At 42.9% G+C, this 22,537-nt stretch overlaps 1 long non-coding RNA gene across 2 annotated transcripts; it reads left to right on the forward strand.

Annotated features, from left to right (window-relative positions):
* The first annotated feature begins 1,394 nt into the window (after positions 1-1,394).
* Positions 1,395-21,505, forward strand: LOC138745771 (uncharacterized). Of its 2 annotated transcripts, XR_011346500.1 has the most exons (4): positions 1,395-1,478; positions 3,711-3,888; positions 10,923-11,041; positions 21,142-21,505. It is a non-coding gene; the product is annotated as an uncharacterized lncRNA (long non-coding RNA). The 2 variants fall into 2 exon arrangements; XR_011346499.1 differs by lacking the exon at positions 1,395-1,478 and having other exon boundaries at positions 2,216-3,888.
* The last annotated feature ends 1,032 nt before the right edge of the window (positions 21,506-22,537 follow it).

Consider the following 22,537-nt stretch of genomic DNA (forward strand, 5'->3'; position numbering starts at 1 on the left):
TCATGTAACACTACATTGAGAATGTAACATACATGAAATTCTTTAACTTTATTCTACGGGAAGGCGGACAGAGTGTCGCCACTTTCTCCAGCGCCCCTCAGAAATCTACAGCACCGGGTGTCTCTAGGCGGTCTCCCCTCCAAGTCCTAAGCCTGCTTCACTTCCAAGATCAGGCAATCTCAGGAAGATTCAGACTATTAAGGTGCAGAGAAGATTTATGAGGAGGTTGCCTGAACTGAAAAATGAGGCAAGCTTAACAGAGCTAGGGCTTTTCTCTTCGGAGTGAAGAAGGATAAGTGGTGACAATAGAGGTCTACAAGATTATGAGGGCATTGGTAGGGTAGATTTTCCTGGGGTGAGAGGAGCAAATACCAGAAGACAGAGAGATGTTAATGAGACTATCTCAGAAATGATGTAATGTTGTTGAAGAGGGTGCAAAGATTGTCTAGGATTATTCCTGGAATGCAGGGGGTGGCGTATGGGGAACATTTGGTGCCTGATGGGTTGTATTCGTTGGAGTGTAAGAGAATATCATAGAGATATTTTGAATGTTGAAAGATTTTGACAGAGTGAATGCGGATTAGATATTTCCCTTGATAGGTGAATCGAGGACAAGGGTCATAATCTTAAAATTAGAAATTATTCAATCAGAGAGGAGGAAGAACTTCTTTAGTCAGAGGGTCGCGGATCTGTGGAACCCACAGCCGCACAAGGCAGTGGAGGTCAGATCACGAGGAGAATTTAAATAGGAAATGGATAAGTATCTCATTAGTAAGGGTATCAAGAGACCTGGGGAAAAGGCTGGAAATTGGAACAAGGTTCAGCTGAGTGTAGAGTCATGGAACAGACTCGATGGGCCTAGTGACCTGCTTCTGTCCGTTTAACTTGTTATCAGATTTCCGAATGTTCAACGAACCATAGACACGATCTCATATTCTCTTCTTTTGAAAATGTAATTTATAGCAATATTTCCACCTGTGATACTGCTGCGGAACAATACATTCCGTGAAATGTTCATGACAATAAATTCAGATCCAGATTCTGCATTGTTCCAAAAAAAAGTCTCATTAATAGAGTAGAGATACATGCTCCGTTTGTGTCTCCTGACCTATTGTTAATGTGAGGGGTGGTGGGGTGAAATCAGTCACTTTGGACTCATTTAGGAAGACTTATTTTCGAGATTTGCAGTATATAGATGATTACTAAGTGATAAGTGATGAAGCTCCTCATGTCGGGGAAGAGATACAGAAGGATTTCAGCCAGATCCCACCGGCTGAGGAGCTGCTTGTTCCCACAGGCAGTGAGAAGAGCTGCTGAACAACGGATGAATTGCTGAATCAACTTCCCATGACTCGATGATTTGTGAAGAATATTTATTTTTAATAAATGTATTTCAGACATGCATTGAGGTGTAACGGGTTTACATCGAATGTAGAAAAAGAGACGTCTCACAGAATTGTTTTCCAGCATTTTGCTAAGTAGGTTCTGTGTCGATGTGTCGTTGTTCTGTATGTGTCTTGTGTCTGATGTGTGTTTGCATGTTTTTACATCAAGAACCAGAGGACACTGTTTCATCAGGTTCTACTTATGAAATCGGATGAGATATTAACTAATTTTCTTCGCTGAGTGTCGTGAATTCATATTGAAAGGCAGTGGATATCCTTTTCTGAGGATATTTCACCTGGTCACCTCATTCTAGGAATGAGGTGGAAGCTATGGAGAGGGTGCAGAGGAGATTCACCAGGATGTGGCCTGATTTGGAAAATAAGTCTTATAAGGCAAGGTGAGCAGAGGTAGGGCTTTTCTATGGACACCAAAGAAGGATGAGAGGTGACTTAATAGAGGTCCATGAGACGATGAGAGGCACAGATAGGGTGGACAGCCAGCACATTTTTCCTGGGGTGAGAATACCAGAGGACTACTAAATAAGGTGAGAGGAGGAAATTTTTGGCATAGAAGTATGAGTGGAGACTTAATAGCAGACTACAAGATTACGAGAGGCATAGATAAGGTGGAGAGCCAGCACCTGTTTCCAAAGGCAGGAATAGCAAGGACTAGAGGACATGTGTACAAAGTGAAGGGAAGGAAGTTTATGGGAGACATCAGGGGTAGGTTATTTTTACACAGAGTTGTGGGTGCCTGGAATGCTTTGCTAGGGATAGTGGTGGAGGGTCAAACATTAGGGGCATTTAAGAGGCTCTTAGACAGGCACAGGGATGGAAGAAAAATAGAGGGTAATTGGATAGGGAGAGTTTAGTTTTTTTTAAAAAAAAGAATATATGGGTCGGCACAACATTCAGGGCTTCCTGTGTTGAACAAGCAGTTTGTAAATGCAGCCGTTTACCTCAATGTTCATGGTGGACTTTGCTTATTGGTGCATGCTACTCTGATCTAGAATGATGGATGCCAGTGTAAGTTTGTTGTCTGTCTCAGTTGCTATTCTATGTGTGTGTCAGCAACTTCCAAAATGTCTACCCCGAAGATGGCTACTCCCATGGTTTGCACGCAGTCACTGCCGGAAATGATGTTAACCCTGTCCGTCGTGCTCGGGCCCCCACCATGCTGTTTTTCATGACTAGAAATGGGGCTGGAGGTGACACAGTCCAAGCTGGCCATGGTCATTGTTCACGTCAGGCACTGCAAGGGGTCCCTTTCTCCCTCAGCTGGAACTGGCTGCGCTTCTGGCAGGGCTGTTCTTTCATGGATGTTTTATCTGGCTGCAGTTATAGCACTTTGGGTGCTCCGTGATGGCGTCTGCTGTTTGGGAGCCCATGTCCCAAGGTGGTGTTGACTGAACTCCCCATGTGTCTGCTGCACTGTCAATGGAATAAGCTTCTGCATTCAGTTGGGCCATGTTAGTGTCTTGGCAAGATTGACCATGTCCTGCAGGACATTCACCAAAAGCCTTTGTCTGATACTATCAGACTCGAGGCCGGCCACACAGGCATCGCTGATCAGTTCTCCTGGTAGACAGCTGCCATAACATCAGTGAGCCACAAGCTCTCCTTTGCTCCCACAAGGCTCGAATGTATTCATCAACAGATTCATTAGGTGCATGACGGCGGCTGCCCAGGAGGATCTGGTGTTGATTACATTCTTTGAGGCTAAGGACTGCATTTTCATGAGCCCCATAGCAGCTGAGTAAATCTCAGTCTCTCATCATCTGGAAGATGCGGTGGTCGACCTGTGCAAAGAGCAGGTCTCTCCTATCGACCTTTTTCCAAATGTCGTGTCACCTCAGAAAGGTGTTCAGGCAGCCACTGACCAAATTTTATGGAGGCCTCTGGATAATTGAGGTCAGTGTCCAGCTTCTCTGTTCAAGTAGCCTTGTCCAGGGCATGCAGGCAGAGTGATTAAATTGTAGCGCTATCAATTAGACACGACGAACCGAAGTCAAGATTAATAGGCTTTAATCACTATAAAATTACAGGCATATCTTGCATGCTGTTGGCCCGATTTGAAGTACTGAGGGAGTAGATTGGGCGATACTGTCTTTATTAGGAATCCTGAAGGGGGAGGAGTTACAATATCAGGGGTGGGCCAACCAGTACAATGACTGTAATGCAATGGTCCACCACAGTTTTGTTGGTATGTGTGTAGTGTCCAGTTCTGTGTCTGCGTGTTTTGCGCTGAGAACCAGACTACACTATTTTGTTGGGTTGCACTTGTACAATCAGATGACAATAAACTTGATTTGACTTCACCTGCAGCTATGAAGGGGGCCTGTTCATCAGGGGGACACGGAGCTTTCTTCCATGACATCCTGTTCTTCTCATCCAACCAGTCTGTGTGGAAGGGAGGCATCATTATTTGTAACTTGCAAGGTTGACTTGTGGCCTGTTATGGTCTTGGTCCCTTGCCACGTCTTGTGTCTGTGGACTTCAGCAGGTAAGTGCGTCATTTTCAGCAAGAGAATGGGAGTGAGATGGGTAGAAGTTGGGGAATATCTTTGATAGGGTTCGACCAAAAGATTTAATGCCTGCAGTTACCAGCTTCTGGAGTTTGGTTTGGATTTTCAGAGAGATTCTGTGACCCTTGAGGATGTGAAGTTCCTGCTGCATTTCAGTCAAGAGAAATCATTTCTAGACTGGACTGGGGCTGTGTCATCAGAGAGGCAGCGTCGACGGGAACTGATCGTCCTGGAATGACAGAGGCTGAGGGGTGACTTGAGAGAGGCTTAGAAAAGAGAAAAGACATGTACCAAGCATAGAGAAATGTAATGTATTAATATGAACATTACAGTGTGGTGTCCCACGAACCACTCGATTACTCCGATCACACCCAATTAACTTGCCAATGCTTTGAATTAAAGGAGAGGTTGGATAGACTGGGACTGTTCTCCTTCGAGTGTAGGAGGCTGAGGGGGACCTCAGAGATCTTGAAATCTTAAGGTAATTTGCCTTTTTTCCCCAACAGGTAAAATCAGAGGACATAGATTTAAATTGAGAGGGGAAAGATTTGAAAAGGACCTGAGGGGTATCATTTTCACCCAGAAGGTGGCGGGGTGAGTGGAACGAGCTGCCAGAGGAAGTGGTAAAGCCGGGGACTATTGTAATGTTTTAAGGACATTTACTCAGGTACAGATTCAGAGGGTTATGGGCCAAATGCAGGTGAATGGGACCAGTTGAAGAGGACAACTTGGGTATCAGGGTCGAGCTGGTCTGAAGGGTCGGTCTCTGTGGATTACAATTCCATGAGTCTCTGATATCAGTGACTGCACAATCTCTTCCATAGAAACCTCCAGCAGAAGAACAGGCCTTTCAGCCCTTTTAGTCTGTGCTGACCTATTACATTATCCAGTTCCACTGAACTGCACCTGGAACATAGCCTTCTCATCCAGGTACCTGTCCAAAGTTTTATTAACTCTCAAAATCAAGCCGGCATTCACCACTTCAGCTGGCAGCTGGTTCCACTCTCCCACCACTCTCTGTGTGAAGATGTTCCTCCCAAATGTTCCCTTTCAACATTTCACCTTTCATACTTGACCCATGCCCTCTGGTTCTTGTCTCACCTTAACTCAGTGGATAAAAAGCCTGCTTGCATTTGTTCCATCTACATCGCTCAGAATTCTGTGTTCATGTAAGCTGAGCGGTGCAGTGGATGCGTGCTGGGCCCACAACCCAGAGGGGGATGGATCTAGATATTCTTTGGGTGCCCTGGTTGGCTTAGCAGTTATCACAACTCTTTTCATCACCAGCGATTGGGCCCAGGGTTCAAATCACATGCTGTCTGCAAGGAGTTTATACTGTGACAGATTATGCTATATTTTATATTGGTTAGAGAGATGTTTTAAACTGAGATAAATTGTGGCATGTTTTTTAGTGTAGGACACATACAAACACTTTAAAACTGATCTCATTTAAAATGCCAGAGCTCTGCTCAAGGCGGACATTCCAGGCTCCGGGTGCCTTTGCAAAAACTTTGAAGAATCGCTATAAGGATTTCACAAGTAGGTGTTAATTTGACCTGCTGTGGAGTGATAGATTATAGTTTTGGAAAGCAGCAGATGGACAAACTCAGAGGATTAGCTCCGGTGCCGCAGTCTGAGTGCAGTTGGCTGTTCCCATAGGGTCATGTGGTTTTCTCTGTTATTGTGAGAGAGAGAGAGAGAGAGAGAGAGAGAGAGATGAGTTCTCCAGTTCTGCAGCAGCTGGGACTGGAACAGGACAAGGTGGCAGCTTGTGGAAAACCCCATTTGGAAGATAGGTTGGGAGTCCTGACTTCAGACTGGTCAAAGCCCTTGTTGTCTACACAAGAGGAGATGTCTGGCTGGATAATGTTTCACTTCAAATAAGGGAAACACAAAAGGAACAGTGTGGTGACCTGTGAGATGATATGCTGCAATACATCACTTGGCAACTAGGTGGCCTAGATACAAGGCACCCGGCCTAATGACATCCGACCACCAGGTGGGCCCAGAGGGCCCATGGTATAAAGCCGAGGTCCTGACCGTGCTCTCTCTCTCTCTCTCTCTCTCTCTCTCTCTCTCTCTCTCTCTCTCTCTCTCTCTCTCTCTGTCTTTCTCTCTCTCTCTCTCTTTCTCTTCTCTCTCAGCAAGTTCACAGTGGGGAAAAGGTTTTATGGTGATGTACAGTAAACTTTGGCAGATACTGTGACACCAGGTTCACAGTGGGGATAAGTTTTAATGGTGGTGTACAGTAGACTGATACAAATATTGTGACACTAGGTTCACAGGGGAAGAAGCTTTAACGATGATGTATGGTATACTGAGACAAATACTGTGACACTGAGTTCACAGCAGTGAGAATGTTTAACAGTAATGTACGTTAGACTTTGTCAGATACTGTGACACCATGTTCACCACGGTAGGAAGAAGGTTTAATGATGATGTGAAATGAACTGTGGTAGATAAAGTGACACCAGGTTAACAGGGGGAGAAGGTTTAACAATTATGTATGGGAGACTGAGACAGATACTAAGATTATGGCTTCACAACAGTGAGAAGTTTTAATAGTAATGTACGATAAACTATGATAGATACTGTGACACCAAGTTCACAATGAGAAGAATGTTAAACAGTGATGTACGGTAGATTAAGGCAGATAGTGTGACACCGATTTCAGAGTATGGAGAAGGTATAACAGTGATGTACAATAAACTGCGGCGGATACCGGGTTCACAGTGCGGAGAAGGTTAATGGTGATGGATGGTAGATTGAGATAGATACTGTGGCACCAGGTTCACAATGGGAATAAGGATTAAAGGTGAAGTATAATAAACTGTGGCAGATAAAGTGACAACATGTTCACATTGGGGAGATGTTTAATGGTGATGTATGGATGATTGAGGCAAATACTGTGACACCGTGTTCACAATGGGGAGAAGGTTTATCAGTAACGTACAATAAACTGTGGAAGATACTGTGACACCAGGTTCACAGTGGGGATAAGGTTAACGGTGAAGTACGGTAGACTGAGACAGATATTGTGACACTGGGTGCACAGCACTGAGAAGGATAAGCAGTAATGTATGATAAACTGTGTCGCATATTGTGACACCAGGGTCACAGTGGGGAGAATATTTAACAGTGATGGACAGAAGACTGAGGAGGATACTGTGACACTGGATTCACAATGGGGAGAAAGTTTATCAGTTGTGTACACTAAACTGTGGAAGATACTGTGACACCGAATTCACATTTGTGAGAAGGTTTAACAGTGATGTACAATAAACTGTGGCAGATACTGTTACACCAGGTTCACAGGGGGGAGAAAGTTTAACATTAATGTACTATAGACTAAGGCAGAAACTATGAGACAGGATTCACATTTTATGAGAAGGTTTAACAATGATGTACGATTAACTTTGTCAGATACTTTGACATCAGGTTCATTTTGGGGAGAAGGTTTAACAGTGATGTACAGTAGAGGGAGGCAGATACTGTGACACCAGGCTCATTGTATTGTTCATTTATATTAATTACAACATCTAATTTATATGCTCCATTTCTTTGTGGAAACTTTCAAACATTCCATAAACTTCTATTCTAATCAGATTTTTTTCATTTAAATAGGTCACCACTAAAAGCCCAAATTGTTTGATCTTTTAAGTACACAGCACAAAATTAAATTCTTTACCTGGGTTTGGTTCAACGGCACTTCAGTCTGCTTCATTATTTTTTCCGACCCTCATTTTGTGCTTTCTGCTTTGCCCAGCCGATTCACCAATTGGACATCCAACTCTGTCCTCTCAGCTTGACCCAACGTCTCCTCTGCAAACTTAAGGAAACCAAGGAGACCAAAGTTAAAATTTTCACATCTCCATTTTCAAAAACAAAAATGGTGCTGTGTCTTGCAGTTTCACATCAAAATCCCACTTGCTAAACTTGCAACCAACTGCACCGCATCCTACAGCTGGAAAATTGCAAGCGAACTGCTTGGTTAAAGCAATGATTCTACCCAGTCACCCCATTAAAGGCCTCCAAGTTAAAAACAGATAGCAACCTGAAAGTTAAATACAAAGATCTGTATCAGGAAGATGAATGGACTTTAAAAAATAATCATTTCCACTATTGAAAGAAAACTCCTCTGGAAACACCAGGCTCTTGTTCAACATTTCCTGTTGTATTCCTCAAAATGGTTTGAATCTTAATTTCAAGCAGAGTCATTTGGTGAGATTGTTGGTCCAGAACAAACCCTGCCGACACACTCCCTTAAATACCTGCAAAGTCCTGGTTCAGCTCTGCTCCAAGCTAAAGCTATCAGAGCTTTTCTGAAGAGATAACAGACTTCAGATGCTGGTACGTTGAGTCAAAAGAACACGAATGCTTCCCTGAACAACACACCTCTCTCTGAAAATCAACAAGAACATTCCTGAATAGTAATTATTTACCTTTCTAGCACCAAACCTGGTGAACTTTATATATGTTCAATTCTGTGCACAGTATAAGAATGGCCTGCAACCAGTTAACTTGAAGGAATGAGAAGTGAGATTGGACTGTGAACTAAAGAACTTTTCTGAACTTACACAAACAGTACACACACACGTGTACTTAGAATTATAAGGGGGGGTAAGTTTGGTAAAGTAAGTTAAAGTAGTAAAATAGTGAAAAGTTAAAGTGTAAATCTGTGTTCATGTTGAAAGATAATTAAAATCAGCTTTCTTTAAGTCACTATTTGTCTTGGTGATTATCTATTGCTGCTGTGCTTTGGGATCCTCTGGTCTCGTAACACAGCACCAAGCTTCAGAACAACCCTCATTCTTTAGGTTATGATAATAGTCCATTAATGGGTCCCGGCATCTTTTGAAAGTTATTAATTGATTCTTCAATAATTTTTGTAAATATCTACAAGACATATCATTTTACTGTTGTGTATGTGTCACTGGACAATTCCCTTTCCATTCAATCAGGTTTAGAGTTTTGGGTGCCGTATTTGAGAAAAGATGTGTTGGTGTTGGAGAAGGTCAGAGATGATTTACTGGAATGATATCAGGAATGAAAGGGTTAGTGTATGAGGAATAATTGTCGACTCTTCGACTGTACTAGTTGGAGTACAGAAGGATAAGGGGGACCTCAGAGGCATTTCAAATGCTGGAAGGCTTGGACAGAGTACATATGGCAAAGATGTTTCCCATGGTAGGGGATTCTAGGACAGGAGAGCATAATTTCAGGATAAAAGGGTGTCAATTTAAAACAAATGTGGAAAAATTGATTTTGCCAGTTCGTCGTGAAACCCGCGTGAGGTCATTGTGTGTATTTAAGGCAGTGATTGACAGGTACTTGATTAGGCAAGGAATCAAGGGTTATGGGGAGAAAGCTGGGGAGTGGGGGTGAGTGGAAGAATGGTGGAACAGACTCGACGGGCCAACTTCTGCTCCTATATCTTGTGATCTATATCCAGCTGGAGACCTAGACAACCCTCCTCTTGTATTCCATTCTTAGAAAACATTCTGCATCATGGTTTTATGTCATGTGACGCCATTTCCGATTAAATTCCATGTAAAATGACCCAATGCAAATTCTGCATTGAGAGGACTACAGCTTCCAAATTTAAAAATTGTTATCAAGCAGCTCAAATGAGATTTCTTGCTTCTTTATTTGAAAGGGTTAAAATAGAATCAAATAAAATAGGAGAGGGAAAAACAGAATAATTTATATACGTGGGAATCAAAATTAATGGTTGGTGATAAAGATGCACCATTGTTGAAACATTTGATTAATTTCTGGAATAAAATAAATGATGAAATTGGCGTAAGTGGATGTACATCACCCAGAATGGCTTTGATTCAAAATCCTCGTATCTTTTTCAAAGGATCATCAATTTCTGGATTGATGGTTTCGTAAGGGGATTATAAATGTTGAAGATTGTTATGAAAGTGGTCAATTAATGTTATTTGAGCAACTGAGAAATAAATATCATATTACTCATCGCAATCTTTTTTGCTATTTCCAACTAAGAGCATATTTGAAGGTTAAGTTGGGACCAACCATGTTGTACTGAAATAGAAATTCCTTATAAAGAGGAATTGTTAAAAAATGTACTTCGATGATGTCCTCTTGATTAGAAGTAGGAACTTTTAAATGAAGAGTTCATACGTCTGGACAAATGTGGGAAATGGTTCTGAATATTGTAATTGATTGGCAAATATGGGTAGATCCATATAAGGATCTCAATGTAAGATATAAATTAGTTCAGTATAATTGTTTTTACATCAGTCATGTAGCAGATGACAGCAAGGAATTTATCTGAAAGCTGCACCTGGAGTCAGGTGACTCAGGCAGTTGGATTTGAAAAGCTTAACAGGAAGCTGATTTCCAATAGAGATCACGTGATCCAGGGGAGTTGTATTAATTCACTTCAACTCAGCAGTCTGGAATTATTGACCAGAGATCCACACTGCAGAAATGAGGAAGGAATTCACAACTAGTTTTTTTCTTCTACAGTTACTTCTTACACCAGTGAAATTGAATAGAATAAAATCAGAATTATCAGATTAATGTTTTAGGTGTGGTGAAGATGTCACAACTTTCTTGAATTCAACTTAGCTTTGTCCTCATGTGAGATCTTTTTGGGGAGAATTACAAATCTTTTGGAACAAGATACAGGAGATGTTTTTTCTGCAAAATCCAACCTTATTTTTATTAGGAAATATTGAAGGAGCAAGGCCCAAATTAAAACTATATCAATTGAAATTTGTTAAATTAACATTAGCTGTGATGAGGAAATGTATTAAACTTACTTGGAAATCAGATATATTTTTAGGGATGCCAAGATGACATGCAAAAATTCAAAGTTATATTCCTTTGGAAAAAATTACATATAGCTTGAGAAATATATACTCTATGCATTTGCAAATTTGTCACCTGAATATTCAAATATTAGGCTTCAATTTATAATAGTACCTTTTCCATCCCTCTAGACATGTGAGATTCTCCTCTACATTGATAATTTGTTATTTAGATTTGTTAGATTTCTTCGCCACCGCGAACGCTGGGAAATCGGAGGACTAGTGCGGGGCACCAGAAAACAGAAAGACCACACCCCACCAACATCTGAGGAGCAGAGAATTCAATCCACAGGTCAGTGACCAAGGAAGCAGACCAGTGAGGGGTTCTGCAACTGAAGGTCCCACATAGGTGGCAGGCTGTTGGTGACTTGAGGAGAGGAACCCACGCAGGCTGTGGGCCTCTGTACAAAGCAGTCAAGGAACTAACACCAGGTTGTGGACTTCTAGAGACTGGTTCAAAACTGGCTAAAAGGGTGTCAGGTATCAGACTTGGGATACAAGTGAGTGCTAAATGGTTCCTAATTGTGTCAGAGGTTCAAAACTGGAGCTCACATTGCCAATGACTTGGATGGTCTATGAGCATTGAAAGAGAATCCACAGACCCTCAGTGACTTGGCCCAGGGTTTGGGGTGGGAGGGGTGGGGGAGCATTCAGTCTTTCTCTGACCGCAAGAGGCATTTCAAGCAATTTCTTTCAATGGTGAATCTGTCTGTCTTACAGCAAGAAAAAAACAATTTTGTGTGATATGACACTTTTTAATTACATGACAGTAAATTGTCTCCTGAAATAGAGAGATTCAAGTTTCAAACTATTATAAACTACACTCACCAGAGCCAACTGGATTATACCTCTTCCCACTTTTTGTTTGCAAGGACACTATTGATTTTATCACAACTCCTCTGCTGCATCTGTCCTGTGACAGATTATATATTTTACATTGTATATAGATATATTTTTGAATGAGATGGATTGTAGGAGTTGTGTAGGTCACAAACAAACACAAATACTTCACAAAACAGCTCTTATTTAAAATGCAAGAGCTTTGCTGAGAGTGAGTCATGCAGGCTAATACAAAACAAGGAGACTGTTTTGCTAAATAATTTCAAAAGCAGGTGTAAATGGATTATTGTTTTTAAAGCAACAGATGAATGGACTCAGAAGTTTGGGTCCAGTGCACTCATCTAGCTGGTACCAGTTTGCTGTTCTAATAAGGACATGTGGTTTTGCAAGCAGAGAAATGATGTTTCACCTGAAATAAGGGAAACAAAAGGAACTCAATGGTGTCCTGCAGAAGAGATGATCATTTGGAAAACCCTGATGGTGAAAGTTTCTTTGGGAAGTCACCAAAGTGGCTGATCAGATGGAATCAGTTTTTGTGTGTCCAATGAGCAAGAAAACCCACTCTGAAACCAACATGAACATTCCTGGAGGCTTTTAAGCACCAGAGCTTAGTGAAAATTCATAAATGTTGCATTCTGTGGACAGTATGAGAATTGATAGATATCGATGAACTTAGAGGAGTGTAAAAGAACTTTATACACATTAAATACACCAGAACTTAGAATTAGAAGGGGGCAATGTAAGGCTATTAAGTTAATAGTGATAAGTTAAAGTTTGATCCTGTTTTTTATGTTTATAGAAAATTAAAAACAACATCTGTTTTAGTATCCATTTGTCTTGGTGATTTCCTATTGCTGCAAGGTTTTGGGGTCCTCTGGACCTGTAACATTCCCAAGATTAGGTCTTCTACGCCAGGACACCCAAAATGTCTTATTTCATCAATAAATGCAAATTTCACCCATATTGTCTTTGATAAAGTTTGCACCCATAATTTCCAAATCTCTTCTGCCCTTACCCCACCTCCTCTCCAACAGAACAAGGACAAGATCCCTCAGGTTTCTCACTTACTACCCATCAGCTGCCACATCTGACACGTTATCCTTGAACATTTCCAACTTCAGCATCATCCTCAAACCTGCTACATCTAAACTGCTCCACTCATATTCTTTTTTCACAGGGGCATGTATTTCTGTGACTCTCTCGATGGCACTTACCCACCACCCACCACCACCTGATACACTCCCCATTGAAACCGGAGAAATTGCCAAACCTGTCCCTTCCTATTCTCTCACCTCCATGCAAGGCCACAATCAGACCTTCCAGGTGAGGCAGTGTTTCATATGCATCCCATCCAACTTAATCTCCTGCATTTGGTCGAGTCAGTTGACCTCAATATCAGCAAGACCAAATACAGACTGGGTGGCCATTTTGCTAAACATCTGCACTATGTGGATCTAAACTTGAGCTTCTAGTGACCTACCATATCAAGTCTCGAACCCTTCTAGCAACATGTCTGTTGGCCCCATCCTTCCCCAGGGTGAAGGCAAACAATCTTAAAGAAAACACATTATATTCCTCCTGGGCAGCCTTAAACTCTATAGCATGAACACGAATGTTTCTAATTTAAGCAGCCACTCACCTCTGTCTGATTTCACTGTTTCCATCTCTTGATCTACTGCCCATTTGAATATATTTACTCCTTTAAGGTAGAAGAGTTGACAGTGGTGTTTTTCCCATATAGTTTGCCATTGAACAACTGGCAAAATTAAGTGGCAATTGTTGCAAAATGAATGGTGCTATTGTTCAAAATCTGCGTATGATCGAAAGTATTCTTGGTCTGAACAGACATCTGGGCCATATGGCTATTTAAAGACAATCTGTACTTGATTGTACATCTGAAAGTCCAATGACTACTTCGATCCATTAAAGATTGTTAAACAGCAAGAATGGACAATACAATCACATGAAATTCCCATAAATACAGCACAAGTATTACTACATAAAACAATCACTCCTCCTTATTGGTCAGAAGCACCTACACTTCCCAAGGAGGCTGATGAGGTCAAGGCCAACGGCTCTCATCCTGAGATTTGCAGTTGAGTCTCCTGTCTGGCTGCATCATTGGATGGTCTAGTAGCTGTAAAGCATCAGATAGGAATGATGCAGAGTTGTGAGGATCACTGGGGTCTCTCTTTCTTCTGCAGATGACATTTACTGGGAGTGTTGTTCAAATAGGGCTCAAGGAATTGTAAAAAGACCGTTTCCACCCAGTGCACAGCATCTTTAATCACGTCCATCATCAAAATCAGGACTGCCAGGCTGGGGAATAGCTTCTTCCCACAGGCTGTGAGATGGATGAAAAGTATCCTGTAAATGGGATAGTTACCTTAAATATTTATATATGTAGAGGCTACTTTGATAGAGCTATGAAAGCAACACACACACACAAGGTTAGTCAACACAAGACTGCTTTATTCAGACTTTGCAGGATTCTTTTATTTACCGTGTGTCCCGGCTCCATGGGAGAAGGTGGGACATCATTATGAGTTTGCTGCCGATCCACAGAACCACAGGTTTAAATTAAGCCCTGTGAGTGTCCTGCGCTTTCCGGCAGGAGAATCCACAGATCAGTGTGCCATTCCTCGGCACGCAGCACCACGCGAGGGTGGTCAACTAAATGGATGAGTATCCAGTTCTCTGTCTTATGATTTCACGCACCCGCCAAAGAACCTTGCCCACTCGGCCCACTAGACAGCTGCTACATCAATACCCCCCCCCATAACTGTCGTCAGAAACTAAAACACCAGCTGCTGTTTTCCCCGCACCCCAATCAGATAGCATTAATCCTAATGGACTTTGCTTAATTATCTGATTGTCCTGTCCTTCCTTAGGACTATTTCCCTTGCTACTCACACCTCCCATACTAAAAGGTAAGTAAAATTCCTCTTACCGGGATCCAGAGGCTATTCCTAGCGCGCTTCCTTAACGTCCTCCCGTCATTTGTTCTCAATGCCTCTTCTCGGATATCACTCACTTCATCCACTGACCAGTCACCCATCGTCCGTGAGTCCAGCTGAATCAGCTGGGGTGCACATACCCTCGTCGTCGGGCACTCTGTCAGTGGAGGGAGTGGGATCCCGGACGATCCCCATTTGTTAGAAACAGAAGTACCTTCACAGAAATTGCTCGAGACAAAAATTGAGAACAAAGAACATTTATTATACAACAATGCAAAGTTGGGTGATTCCCTTTACCCTGGGAATACACACATACACTGGGGCTCACCCAACTTTTATACAGTTTATTTCAGTATAGAAGTACCTTCCCCTTACATTCTTCTGCCTCCTGGATAAGTTTGGCATTAGGCAATCCTGTCTGCCTACGTGCTGTTTCTGCGAACTTGGAGGACCAGGGGGTATCCTGTCAGTGTCTCATCATGTCATTGTCCTTATTCACACCTTCCCAACCCTCAGAACTTACTAACTCTTATATGCAGAATTTGCTAATTCTGTCTAAGGCTTACTAATTACATATGCGGAACTTGCTGACTCTCTCTCAGGCTAGAAGACCCTTATCTTATTCAGACTAACTTTACTTCCTACTGTGAGAGATGAGAAAAACTGATATTGCAATATGAACATGAAGAAATGAAGAAAATAAAATTGATACATAAGTAAATGAATGAAGACAGTACAAACAACATGAGACATGGATATTAGAAGGCAGGAAGTTGACACTGTCTGAGTAAGATAAGAATCTCCTAGAGAATCAGCAAGTTCACCAACTGAAGGAGATAAGGACAGACAATTGATGATAGAAGTAGAGTTAGTCTGAACGAGATAAGGGTCTCCAAGCCCCAGATAGAAATAGCAAGGCTTGCATAAATAATTAGAAAACCTTAGACAGTATGAGCCAGTTCTACATATATAATTAGTAAGCCATACACAGATTAATCAAGTTATGCATATTTAATTAGTAAACCCTAGACAGGATTAGCGAACTCTGCATATGAAGGGACTATAGCTCTGAGAGTTGGAAAGGTGTGAATGGGGACAAGGGCAAGGTTATGAATAAGGACAATGGAGATAATCACATGAGAAGACACCGACAGGATACCCCCTGGTCCTCCAAGTATACAGAAACAGCACGTAGGCAGGATTGCCTAATGCCAAACCTCTCCAGCAGGAGGCAGAAGAATGTAAGGGGGAGTTATTCCTCTACTGAGATAAACTGTATAAAAGTTGGGTGAGCCCCAGTGTATGTATGTATTCCCAGGGTAAGGGGAAGCACCCAACTTTGCATTGTTGCATAATAAATGTTCTTTGTTCTCAATTTTTGTCTCGAGCAATTTCTTTAAAGGTACTTCTGTTTCTAACAAATGGGGTCTCGTCCGGGATCACACTCCCTCCACTGACAGAGTGCCCGACGACGAGAGTAGGTGCACCCAGCTGATTCAGCTGGTCTCACGGACGACGGGTGGCTGGTCAGTGGAAGAAGCGAGTGATATCTGAGAAGAGGCATTGAGAACAAACGATGGAAGGAATCGCGCTAGAGCATTGCTACAGGAACCCGGTAAGAGGAATTTTACTTGCCTATCAGTATGGGAAGTGTGGGTAGCAAGGAAGAGAGTCCTGGTAAAGGATGTGATAATCAGATAACTACGTACAGCCCGCTTGGGTTGATGTTATCTGAGTGGGGCATGGGAAGGACCCGTGGAAAGGACAAACTGACCATGGTCAGGTATTGTTGTATAGAATGGGTTAAAAGCCCGGTTAAAGGGAGCTCCTTGTACTGGCCAAAGCTCGGATCCGAGGATGACTGGATGTGTCAAGCATTGAACATCTGGCTCTATCAAAACCAGAGAGATAATCTTGAGAGCAGGGAATATGCAGCCTGCTGGCTCAGGGGATCGTTAAAATCAATTGGTTTTGAATGAAAAAGAATGCAAGGACAAGAGAGAGGAGGAACCTTTTGTCCCTGAACCACAAAGGTGGGATGTGCTTACATTCCCTCCCTCCTATGCCCTACCCTTCTGCACCTTCCCCTCCTCCCCCACAGCTAGAGAAAAGAGAAGAGAATAGGAGTGGTATGATGACTCGCTCACAAAGCACTCGATTACCACCTCTGTTGACAGGAGAGAGAGGTAACTTTAATTCAGAACAGTGTGAGACTCTTCAGGAAGAAAGGGCAGAAACCTTTGATTCATTTCCCAGGGAGCAGGAACCCAGACCTAATAAGCCAGAAACCAACTGGATGAGACCACTGCGGGAAGTTCCCGTGGGAGAGGGTCTCGGTTTCGTAAATGTGCCCCTGACCAGTACTGAAGTGCGTAACTTTAAGAAAGAACTGACCTCCCTGATAGAAGATCCCCAGGTATGTACCGAACAGTTAGAGTAATTTTTTGGACGAAATATATATACTTGGGATGAGTTAACATCTATCTTTAAGACTCTGTTTACTTTGGATGAGCATGGAATGATTCGCCAGGCAGGGATTAGAGTCTGGGATAAGGATCACCAAGGGGGACCAGATGCGGTACCTGGAGAAGCTAAATTCCCCTTGGCTAGACCTAATTGGGATAAAAATACCAATAATGGTCAGGTATTGATGGAAGAATACAGGGTTAATTTGATAAGAGGAATCAAGGAATCTGTCCCAAAGGGACAGAATTTCAAGAAAGCCTTTGAGGTTCCCCAAGGTCCCGAGGAGACCCCCTCTGCATTTCTGAATAGATTGCGCATGGCAATACAACAATATGGGGGTCTCGACATAGAATCCCCAACAGGGGATCAATTGGTACTAACGGGTTTTGTTACCAACTCAGCCCCAGACATTAGAAGAAAATTACAAAAGACGGAAAATTGGCATGAGCAAGGAATTACCCAGCTTCTACAGATTGCACTAAAAGCATTTGTCCAGAGGTCTGAGGATAAGCAGAAAGGAAAGGCGAAAGTTTTAATGCAAGCAGTTAAAAGAATAGTAGATGAGTAACATGAAAAAGGCAGGGACTGTGTGCCAGCTCCTGGACGTTGGGAGAAGTGCCGGGAGTGGGAGAGTAGAGACCAGAGATAATTTCATAAATCACTACTTCCCACTTCAGTCACTGACCAATATTGATTAAAATTCATGCTAAAATTTAAATGTCATAAATGATCGTTTATCAATACTGTAGAATGAGCGAATTTAACTACCAGTTAATTCCAATTTATGAAATAAATTGTATTCAAATGTGATTTTGCACAGGGAGTACCTGAGAGTTGAGTGATGTTATAACATTTGCAGGGAGAAATGTTTGCACAAATAGGGTGAGTTCTATACATCTTAACTTTAAGTGTATGTGAGATAAAGAAAGGATCTGATGTGTAAAGTGGCTGGATCAGCCAGTTGAAGGGGGAGTGTGCATGTCCCTTTAAGTGCACTGTGGCACTTGAAACTGAGGCTCCAGGCTCCTCTCTTGCAGTTAGAGGTATGGAGCCCTATCAATAGATTTAGTACATTTCTTCTACACATTCAGCAGTCAAGGTCCGTGAGTTTAAAGATCACCCACCTCTGGAGAATAAAGATACCTCTGGGGATTCCCATAAGTTTAATCATTCATTTCTCTGGTGCATTTTCCTCCGGAGTGAAATTAATGCCTCAGCACAATTTCTCTGTATTGCCGCTGTAATTTAGTTCATGATAACTCTCCCCCCCCCCCCCCCCCATTCATCAGGTTTATATTTAAATCCGGTAGTGTGGAAGTTACATTGTAAATAATCACGGAGGTAAACCCTGCGCGATGGGATTTAGCTTAATGGAGAAATAAACCTGCGAACTGGTCTATGGTGCTGTGTGAGTACTGCCATAGGTGGAACATGATTTAAATTGGTGGCATAGTTCAGAACAATTGGGTGCATAAGAATAATAATATCATAAATAACTCACAGATCTTGTACCAGATGCTATTCAGTACATTTTAACTTAAGGACTGGAGAAATTGGCATGTTAGAATGAGATTGGCATGGCACCAATATTTCTTGATTCAATAATGACTCCACAAGCTCCAGGATTCATGCAGCAGAACTTTTAAGTGGAATATAATAGAAACTAGCCTGTACTTAAATGATTGTGTGTGCAATCTTCATAAGAACATCTTTTAAATTTTTTTGGTGCCTGTTTTACAAACTGTTTTAAATAAGGCCAGCTCCTGTGAGCTGTGGCACAAGGCATTTTACTTAAGGCAGAACTAAAGGTTAAATATGTTTCAAGTTCTCTCGCAGGGGCTCTTGTGCTGCATGTCTGTTATGTACTCACTCTAACAAATTGCAGGTTGGTTGCCTCATACAGACAAGCAGCTCCAACTGCATTTTAATAAGGTCTAATATATTCATGGCTTGGTTCAGCATCATGCTGAAGAAGATTGAAAAGAGGGTTGGTGCGAGAACACAGCCTTGCTTCACGCCATTGTTAATGGAGAAGGGTTCAGAGAGCTCATTGCTGTAACTGACCCGACCTTGTTGGTTTTCGTGCAGTTGGATAATCATGTTGAGGAACTTTGGGGGACATCCGATGCGCTCTAGTATTTGCCAAAGCCCTTTCCTGCTCACGGTGTCGAAGGCTTTGGTGAGGTCAACAAAGGTGATGTAGAGTCCTTTGTTTTGTTCTCTGCACTTTTCTTGGAGCTGTCTGAGGGCAAAGACCATGTCAGTGGTTCCTCTGTTTGCGCGAAAGCCGCACTGTGATTCTGGGAGAATATTCTCAGCGACACTAGGTATTATTCTATTTAGTAGAATCCTAGCGAAGATTTTGCCTGCAATGGAGAGCAACGTGATTCCCCTGTAGTTTGAGCAGTCTGATTTCTCGCCTTTGTTTTTGTACAGGGTGATGATGGTGGCATCACGAAGATCCTGAGGCAGTTTACCTTGGTCCCAACAAAGCTTGAAAAACTCATGCAGTTTGGCATGCAGAGTTTTGCCGCCAGCCTTCCAGACTTCTGGGGGGATTCCATCCATACCTGCTGCTTTGCCACTTTTCAGTTGTTCGATTGCCTTATATGTCTCATCCAGGGTGGGAACCTCATCCAGCTCTAGCCTTAGGGGCTGTTGAGGGAGCTGGAGCAGGGCGGAATCTTGGACTGAGCGGTTGGTACTGAAAAGAGATTGGAAGTGTTCTGACCATCGGTTGAGGATGGAGATCTTGTCGCTGAGGAGGACTTTGCCGTCTGAGCTGCGCAGCGGGCTTTGGACTTGGGGTGAGGGGCCGTACACAGCCTTGAAAGACCCCAACAATGAAGACGCTGTTTACATCCGGTACCGCACGGATGGCAGTCTCTTCAATCTGAGGCGCCTGCAAGCTCACACCAAGACACAAGAGAAACTTGTCCGTGAACTACTCTTTGCAGATGATGCCGCTTTAGTTGCCCATTCAGAGCCAGCTCTTCAGCGCTTGACGTCCTGCTTTGCGGAAACTGCCAAAATGTTTGGCCTGGAAGTCAGCCTGAAGAAAACTGAGGTCCTCCATCAGCCAGCTCCCCACCATGACTACCAGCCCCCCCACATCTCCATCGGGCACACAAAACTCAAAACGGTCAACCAGTTTACCTATCTCGGCTGCACCATTTCATCAGATGCAAGGATCGACAATGAGATAGACAACAGACTCGCCAAGGCAAATAGCGCCTTTGGAAGACTACACAAAAGAGTCTGGAAAAACAACCAACTGAAAAACCTCACAAAGATAAGCGTATACAGAGCCGTTGTCATACCCACACTCCTGTTCGGCTCCGAATCATGGGTCCTCTACCGGCACCACCTACGGCTCCTAGAACGCTTCCACCAGCGTTGTCTCCGCTCCATCCTCAACATCCATTGGAGCGCTCACACCCCTAACGTCGAGGTACTCGAGATGGCAGAGGTTGACAGCATCGAGTCCACGCTGCTGAAGATCCAGCTGCGCTGGATGGGTCACGTCTCCAGAATGGAGGACCATCGCCTTCCCAAGATCGTATTATATGGCGAGCTCTCCACTGGCCACCGTGACAGAGGTGCACCAAAGAAAAGGTACAAGGACTGCCTAAAGAAATCTATTGGTGCCTGCCACATTGACCACCGCCAGTGGGCTGATAACGCCTCAAACCGTGCATCTTGGCGCCTCACAGTTTGGCGGGCAGCAGCCTCCTTTGAAGAAGACCGCAGAGCCCACCTCACTGACAAAAGGCAAAGGAGGAAAAACCCAACACCCAACCCCAACCAACCAATTTTCCCTTGCAACCGCTGCAATCGTGTCTGCCTGTCCCGCATCGGACTGGTCAGCCACAAACGAGCCTGCAGCTGACGTGGACTTTTTACCCCCTCCATAAATCTTCGTCCGCGAAGCCAAGCCAAAGAGAAGAATATATTCAAAACCCATGGAAATATGGTTTGTGTTTCATTTTACAATTTTTACACTAACACAAAGAAAAGTCAAATTGTTATTCATTTTATTAAATTGGTGATTGGTTATATGTAAAAGCATGCCAACATCACCAACAGAAACCTGTCTGGGATGGCCCCTATTGTGTACTTTTGATTACAGACACTGCCGTGCGAACGAAAGAAAAAGGCTGGAGCCACATCCAACGAATTAAACCAGCTACTGAACCACAGAATAACAACATTGATAATCTACCCTCCACCTGGCGTGCAGTCCCTCTTCCTTCTGACCTGAAAGTTACACTACGCCGTGAAAAAGTGCCGTAATGTTGTTTTTACCATTTATTGTATTGTTTAATTGTTGCTTCTCCATTTCTGGGACATCACTTAATTACTCACAATGTATTAAGTCCTCCTGGGATAGGGGCAGCAGAGGTGACAATTATTTTCCTTTAGAATGTAGACAGAGCATAGATATAATGTATAGTCATAGTGGGATATGGGTTAACAAGGGAATCCAATACGGACCAGGGGAACTGAACAGCTTTAGTGGAGTACATCTAATTTGTATCTTAGCCTACACAGGTATTAAAGACAGGAGTTTTAAAGCGATAGCACAAAGGACATGGTGGGACAAAGACAGACAGAATGGTAGTCAGGATTGTACATGTCACAGAGAGAGAGAGTTAATGCATATGCTAATGTACACAGACAGGCTTGCACTCACAAGTTGCAACACACAGGTTAAATGATAAGAAACAATCCTCCCCAGCTTGGTCTCTTCTCAAACATCCTTTGGGTCTCTCATACATTCAAAATGACAAACACCACCCCGTGAAGGGGAGCACCAGTTACAAACGACGTGAGCTGCTACAGTACCCTAAAGCTACTTGGCATTTCAATCGTTTAATCAGACTCCAAACAGCCTTCAACATCATCATCAAATGGAGATCGGTGGCCCTGGGGTTCGGAGCTGAAGAGGAACGGCAGATACGAGCCACAATTCAATGGAACCGCCTGACTCTCGACTACTCATTCGCTGCTGAAGGCAGCGTTTCTCAAAGACTTGTTCAGGACAATGCTTACAACAGTCAGGCGGTTAAAGATACTGCTTCAGGACTTCGACGAGAATCTGCCCATGCCCATGTTCAGACTTAGCAACCTCGGACTGATGTGGGATGGACTAGACTCTTTACTAAAAACTGGAGCCTGATACTCACAACCTTTATAGCAGCTGGACTCGCTACTCTCACCTTTATAGTGTTCCCCTGCCTAAGACTTGGCTGCAGTTTTTAATTCATCGAACCCCTCGTCAGAACACTATACCCCAAAGAAAGTATGTTTCCCTAACTCTATCCAACGACACAGAGACTGCAATTTGGTTATTGACCAGCTGGGAAAAACAACACCTTGCACTTTACGACATCAGTAATACTGATCTAAAAGAAAAGTGAGGATTGTGAGAGATGATAAAACTGATCTAAAATTATGAACATGAAGGAAACTAAAATTCATACATTAATAAATGAATGTAACCAGTACAAACAGGATGAGCTTGG

Source organism: Narcine bancroftii, chromosome 11 (assembly GCF_036971445.1).
Source record: "Narcine bancroftii isolate sNarBan1 chromosome 11, sNarBan1.hap1, whole genome shotgun sequence".
NCBI classification, from domain to species: Eukaryota; Metazoa; Chordata; class Chondrichthyes; order Torpediniformes; family Narcinidae; genus Narcine; species Narcine bancroftii.